Genomic DNA, 7,602 nt, shown 5'->3' with positions numbered 1-7,602 from the left:
CAGTGCTTTCTGTATTTTTAGAGTCAATCACCTAGCTAGTGCTGAGTCATCCCAGCAAATTAATTTTATTTATTTTAGGCACAAGGTAGTGAGTCATGGTTGCCTGCAGCAGTACAGGTGGTTTTCTCCACTTGGCCAAATAGAATAAGGGTTTATCTGTCCTGGAAATACCTAAAACCTGTTCATGGAAGAGAGTATTAAAAATACTTAGCCATTTCAACATGAAAAAGACAAAACAACACATAAATTTATGGTGTAGCAGTGATTAACAGGAGGTCTGATTATTTGGTTTGTGCAGTGTGTCCCAAATAGGGATCTAGTGACCCCCAGGTGTCCCAAGCAAAATGAAGAGTTAGATGCAAAATGATGTCACTGAATTCATGAAGTTGGCACTGTAGAGACCTGGTGGTTATTTACAGAAAACCCAGATAATAAAACTGACAAATGTGTGTGTGTGTGTGTGTGTGTGTGTGTGTGTGTGTGTGTGTGTGTGTGTGTGTGTGTGTGTGTGTGTGTGTGTGTGTGTGTGTGTGTGTGTGTGTGTGAAAAACTCAAATGCTGGTCTGTGGTTGAAAGTGCTTTCACAAGGCTGTCTACATGAGAATATTCCTGACCCGCTGCATTGCTGTTCTGCGTTCAGCCACTAGGCAGCGCTGCGGCACAAGTTTTGATTGAAAAAATACACGCCTGCCTATTACTTTACACACACACACACACACACACACACACACACACACATACATACATGTCATACATATGTGTGTGTGTGTGTGTGTGTGTGTGTGTGTGTGTGTGTGTGTGTGTGTGTGTGTGTGTGTGTGTGTGTGTGTGTGTGTGTGTATAAAAGTAGGGCATACAGATCTGTCATAATGTTGCGAAAACGTAAAACATTAGCTTGGTGGCAATGTGAATGTAACTATTCGCAGCAAACTGTCGTTATTTCTCTAAAGCAATCAAGATAGCATTGTGTATACTGGCAGATTTGGTTTACTGTTGCAAAGTTTATTCATCCACTGATCATTAACTGAGTCTACTAGCCCACTTGAAGTGGTGCAAAATTAATGTTATTAAAGTGACACTTTAATGGATGGAAAAGCTACCTAAATTCATTTTATACACCTTATTATTTCCAAAGTAGAGCTTACTCATCTTTTTATGAGGTGACATAGGTCCTTATGATCTAAATTCACAGTGTGCATCATAACTACTGCAACAGTGATGGTAGTTATAGTATATACAGCATGAGTCATATGTTTTTTTTCTCAACTTTTTATTTTTATTTATTTATTATAATTTATTTATTTTGTTAATGAAGCCTCTCAGCGAGCACGGACGGGAGGTCATGGTTTAGTCATCCTCTATCCACCACAGAGCAACACAGTTTTTTTCCCCACACATTAGTGACATCCAAGGCTCAGTGGTGGTTTAAGTTGGTTGTCACATTAAATGTGCTCAGGCGTTACGTCTCATCGGCTCTCCGGTGCTATTCAGTCCCATCACAGGTACCCTACAAGAGCACCGTGCCATCTGACAGGTTAGTGTCCGCAATGTTGCTCACGGACCCCGGTAACTGAGTTGATCCCGGAGCCCCGTGATGTGATGTGATGTGGTGTGGTGTGCTGTGCTGTGCTGTGCTGTGGTGTGGGGGAGGATAGCAGCTACCAGCCAGATAAACACTCAGCATTGGTTTTCACAGAGCAGGAGTAACATGGCGGCACAGTTAGCTAGCAGAAATGTTGTTTCACTACCGCGAAGGTCAGAGCTGGTTCTGATAAACGGAATTTAACAGCGAGGATACAACAAAAAGTTTGAAATCGTAAGTAGCTACGCGTGTTTTTGCTCATGGAACAGACGAGACGTGGTGTTTTTGTTGTGAAATCCGTGACCTAATGCGAGGTCTTCAATCTCGGTTGTGTGTCTGTCTGGCAGTGGCTCTCGCCTCGGCGCTAGCTTATTAGCTAGCGTTAGCTTTTCGGCTAAGCTCACTGCCTGTCAATAGTGTTTTCTGCAGAAAACTCACTTAGACGGCGTAGCTAGCGAGCTTGCAAGCTAGTTATTGCAATGTTTCTTGCCTGTTATCATTTTGGTAGTGTGGCTAAATATGCGTTTGCAGGAAAGTAATATGTAGCATGCATAGTTCTTTCCGAGATTATTGTTTTTTTTGTGCTGAGTGTCCGAGTGACAGTGCATATAACCACAGACCGGACGAACTTCGCCAGTACGGCAGCAACGTTAGTTAGCATGCTAACTGTGTAGCTGCTGGCTAGTCTGTCTGTCTGGACGTTGTTGTCAGAATCTGACTCAATATTTTCACCATGTGTTTGAGCGGGCTTTTAAACTTGTTTGCTCTGTTGATATGAACCATGCCACTTTGTGCATTTACGAAGGCTGTGGGGTCAACTCTCATTTCTTTTCGACCCAAATTCTACCGTCTAGCTCACTTAGTGTGAATTGGCCAGAGCCCCTACTTACTAATAGATACCAAGCGAAACTATATACCTTGTTTCTTAGGATTACATTCAGCCTAGAGAAGTAGACGGAAACATTTGTTGAAACTATTTACAAAAGTTGCCTGTCGACCCTAACTACCCATCAAAAGCTCATAGCTCCTTAGGATAGCAAGCAAGAAATTGCAAGATAGGAGGAAAAATGTTCTTGCAATGTCGGATTTGTGATGATTGATTATATTGGCATTGCTGTCGCCACCAAACATCTTCAGAAAGCTCATTGTTATACTGACAACTCGACTCAGTTTCACTAATAATAGACTTTCTTTTGGTGGAGGTAAATAGAGGCTGGAGTTTTAATTGAATAGATGCTCTCTGGATCTGAAAGACATTAATGTCATCTGGGTAATGGGGGAATGCTGCTGAGAGGTTTAACTTGGTGGGCTGCATTGTTGTGCTTGCAGTGAGTGCACCACTCCTTCTATGGGCTCTCCTGCTTGACTGATTCAGGACTATACAGGCAGACAGCTTGTGCCATTTCAATGATTGTCAACGCTCCTCTCTCTAATGCCGGAGGAACGCAGGCTGTGGAACCAGTTGAGCAGTTTCTGTTACATCACTCTGCCCACCTGATGGTGCACAGTGCTTGTGTCACATCACTAATATGAGCCTTAACATGACATGTTGGCCAACTGTGGTTTGGCTGAAACTTAAGGGCTTCTATGAAGATATGATGTAAATCAGTCAGACCTACTTATGCAGATTTGCAAGAGGCTTAAAGAAGGTAATGGTGCGGAGTACGGGTCGTGCTTTCATTGAAAACACCATAGAGAAGGGCCCTGGTAGCATATTTCAAGGCTGAGTCCTTACTGCAGCGGACTGGGTTTGAATCCAGCCTGGACCCTTTGCTTGCATGTCACCCCCTCTCTCTCTCGCCTGTCTTTACTGTCTCTCTTTACTGTGACTATCAAATAAAGCAGAACTACCAAAAAATAATCTTAAAACCATGACGGAGGCCAGTGTTTGCAGCTTGATTAGTCTGAATACAGGAATAGAATTGTTCTTTTCACCTGTGTGCATGTATTGATTTAAAAATGCTTTCACGCTGGTAGCCTAAATATCTTTTTAGCTTCAAGGATAGTGCCTGAAGTTATGACTCCTTTTTTTTTGGCAGTGAAACATAAGAATTCAACCTCGCTCAATATCAGTATGTTTGTGCATAATGGCTGACCAAACTGTCTGTCCTTGAAAGGCAGGGCAGCTCAAGAAGTGAAATTGCCTCTCTAACTGACCTAATTTTAATTGTGAGTGTGTGTTAGATGAGGACATGAAGCATGCAAATGAGGCCTGCCGAGGCCCTCTTGCGGTTACAAAGAATTGATTCCTGTATGCATGCTTAATACTAGGCTTTATTAAGCTGCATATAACAGGGTTATTGCATTTTGGCTCATTCTGAATAGTTTTATGTGAAAACAAGTGTGAGTAATCAACAGAAAATAATGAATGTGTTTTGGGGATCATGACAGCTCAGGAATTCATGTGAGCATGTATCAGAGTATGTGGATGTTTATACAAGGATAACTGACTGGGGGGGTTCTCACACTAACTTGGCATCGGCTGTGCACCTAGAAGTAGAGCTCTGCCTGAACACATAGCAAAACTACAGCTATAGCAACAGGTGTGTGACAAAGTAATGCCTAGCTCATCACATGACTCAAACAATCTCTCTGCAGCTCTCTCACTCACTCTTTATGTTGTCCGCTGTCACTCTTTTCACTCGGGCCCTGACTTTGTCCCTCATTCAGTCCCCTTCTTTTCTTTTCACAACACTCATTTTTTGGTGTTGTCTTTTATTTCCTTTTCACCGTGGCCAGTTCAGGCTCCTCCTTCTGTAAAGAAAATGGTATATTCTAGTACACTTGTAGGCAAACCTCATCATCTAATCACTGGCCTTTGTCCTGTGATAGGTTGCTTTGTTGCGTCACTTTGAATGATACTTTGACCCTTGTTCTCTTGCCTCTCGCATACACTGCATGTTTGTTCTTTAGTTGTTGCCTCTTAATGCTGGGCCAACAGTAAGTTGTATTTCTTGTTGGCAAAATATACAACTCAAATGTATATAGCTGATGATAACCATGCCATAGAAATGTCATGTAGGGGTTGTCTGTGTCACTTTAAGAAACACTTGTTTAAAGTATGGCGCACTACACCCAGGAAGATTTTCAAACGTGACAGAATTACTAGTGAACCACACTGCTACTCTTGTTTCCACACAGTTCCCTTCACTAACAACATTAGGTTGACTCATTTGAACCAGGCTGGAAAATGACATCCATGTCTCTACTGCTTAATATGGCCAGCTCATGAACAACACCATAGCATTGTGTCTCACACAGGCCCTTTAATGTGTGCTCCTGCAGGGGAGCTTTTCAAAAGCAGTGTCAAATGACAACATTCAGTGCCGAGAGGCTGACGGAAATCTGGGCTTCCATAAGGATGTTGCAACTTGCTACTGTCCTTGCTCAAATCTGCACATTCCACCCAAAGACAAAATATTTGGAGAAACTACAGTGCTGTTGCTTTGCATTTGAAGCACAAGTGCTCTGGCAAGATTGGTTGAAGGCAGTTTGCTGAGCATACTAGAATATTTGGCATTTTGCTGTCTTTAAAATTTTGCGGTGACTTTGAATAATTTTCAGTCCAAACAGTTAGATGGACTTGGACTGTGCTTCAAAATTGGCAGAACTCTGAATGCACAAGAGACCATGAAGCATCCAGTCATGTCAAGATGTAACAGATCTGACTATATTGTGTTATCTGTCCATCACGCACTGTATGCACTCCACAGTGTAGTCTTGACATGACGCACAGAGCATTTAACCCCTCCCCCTTGTATCTATTTGCCTTGTCTCGCTGGGGATCTCACCCTGCTGTTTCTGCGTTTGTGTTGTCATGGAAACAGCAGTGTGACAGGTCCTGGGTGGGCGTGAGGGATGAGCTGTGGGGTAATGGCCAGGTTTCTACAGCAGAGGGAGAGAGGAGGGGACAAAGTCAAGGAGAGATGTCTGAAGCACAGCGGAGAGGTTTGACGAAAAGCTGAGAGGGCACGGACACAGAAGAGGAGGAGTAGGAGGAGTCGGGAGTGTTTACTTCCACCTTGCTTCAAGGCATGCTGTCATTGTGCTCTATAGCTGACTCCAAATCAGCGGTCTCATCTATCTGTGTTACGAGTGGGCCCTGTCTTGTTAATGGTAGCCTACAATTATCCAAATTCGCTGCTTGTCATTAAGAAGGAGGGATGTATAGTGATTAGGGGAACTGTATAGCGTGTGTTGGACTGTATGGAAATACTCTCACGACGCTGCTGTTATTTTCTCTTTTAGTATTTGTCATTTGCTGTTTGACTGGGACTTCAGTTTCAACACTCACTGTGTGCCCACCCAGAAGGACAGGCCATGATGTGGCAGGTTGGTGTAGTAGTTAGGGATGCCACGATACCAGAATCTTTTTTTTTTTTTTTTTTTTCCCACACCAGTACCGGTGGAAGTCCACAGTTCTTGATGCTTGACTCAATGCCGCAGAAAAAACAAATCATATGCAGTACACATTCTAACAAGTAAACAGAATTACACGTACTATGTCAACCAGTAGTGCTCAAGTAAAAAACAAAGCACTCCAACAAAATGATTTCAAGTGAAAGGAGCTGTAAGAAATGTCCCTCTGTAACCACAAATACAATGGTGTGATTTTGAACTCTCATTTTGAATTACATGCAAGTTGCAGTCATGCATAAGCATGACTGCAACTTGAAGTGTTTCTAGTATTTAAATACTGTATATGGGCTAAGGCTGCATTAGAATAAGAACACTGTGGTGCATCAAGTTGTATTAATTGTACCAACACTAATATCACAGTATCAATTTTTAGGATATTTGTAGTTGTAGCTATAGAGAACACCTTTTACCCAGATGAGTTAGACAACATCTCCTCCACTAAAGCATCCTTGAACAAGTCATTGAATCCCTCTAATCTTCCTGTAGAGGATAAATGAATGATCACATCAGAGTAATGTAAGTAGTTGTTTGAGGATCAAGAATGATTTTATTTGGTCACCTCTTGAAAGTGGAGAGTGCTACCATCACTGAGGGTTGCCCCATGCTGTGTACTCGTGGAGGCATCAACACCAGTGCTCGAGGGATCTTGAGGCCTGATTTCGACAGCCCACGGTTCTCTACTTACGTAGGTCAGCCACAGTAAAGTGCATATTGATCTCCTTAAGCCATAAGATATTGTGTTGTCTACTGTTCATTGCTAAGAAGGTGCCCCCAGCCAGTTTAACTTGAAGAGAGGAGACTACAGAGGTCACGTGACTGTGTGACAATGCTTTTGCAGCTGTTTTCCCTTGTGCTGTGAGGCCAGTACTGCTGAGCTGCAAAAAACAGTAGGTTATTCTAATGCCTGTTACTGTTTTAAACATGTAGGCAGCTCATTTTCATTTTAGAGGAGCTCCTCTTTCCATGTCCTCTACACACTCGTCACTGATTTGAAAACACAAAGCAGGAGGGCGTTATATTACTAGTAATAATAACAGCAATACTATTTAAAGCACACAGGTATCTAAAAGCAGAGTTTACAAAGTGTTGCTGAAACAAGGAATATTCTAACACATAAACCACCAACGATCAAAGCACAAAGCTTAAAAAGGTGTGAAATGCTGTTATCCTGAATTGATACATATGGTGGGATGTAATTGTGAATGAGCAATGGGATTATGCTTTGAAATGTTGAAATTGACTTCTCAGTCAGTTAGTTTCCCCTCTGCCACAGTGTGTTTGTGGCGCTGGGTCCCAGTGAGGGTGCTAGCATGTGGTTGGCACCGTGCCCACTGCCCAGGGTGGAATCCTTGGCACTGAGGGAGGTGGAGAGAGAGAACTTGGATTGAGCAAGCTGCCTGCTGGAGTGGGTGGGTGGTCCAAAAATATGCAGTGTGAATCGGTAGAAATCTAGTTTAGAATCGTATGCTCAAGTGGAGGTAATGCTGTTTTATAGCAGTGTTTGTTCGCCACAGAGTTGGGTGAAGGTAGTATGGAGCGCCATGTGGAGAACAGCGGTGGTTCTCGCTCTCTTGTCATAAAGCCAGAGGAATGTGTGGATT

The 7,602-nt window shown here is 42.8% G+C and overlaps 1 protein-coding gene across 5 annotated transcripts in view; it reads left to right on the top strand.

Annotated features, from left to right (window-relative positions):
• The first annotated feature begins 1,465 nt into the window (after positions 1–1,465).
• Positions 1,466–7,602, top strand: part of ncoa2 (nuclear receptor coactivator 2) — a 73,683-nt gene continuing 67,546 nt past the window's right edge. For 3 of the 5 annotated variants that reach the window (XM_030078807.1, XM_030078808.1, XM_030078809.1), the window contains exon 1: positions 1,669–1,816. The gene's annotated coding sequence lies outside the window, so the exon portion shown is untranslated. Of the gene's footprint in view, positions 1,535–1,668; positions 1,817–7,602 lie in introns of those variants that run through there. The other 2 variants (XM_030078806.1, XM_030078810.1) reach the window with 2 other exon arrangements.

This window comes from Myripristis murdjan, chromosome 20 (assembly GCF_902150065.1).
Source record: "Myripristis murdjan chromosome 20, fMyrMur1.1, whole genome shotgun sequence".
Lineage (NCBI taxonomy): Eukaryota > Metazoa > Chordata > Actinopteri > Holocentriformes > Holocentridae > Myripristis > Myripristis murdjan.
Note: the sequence above shows the minus strand (reverse complement) of the source record. Positions and strands in the feature narration are given on the sequence as shown.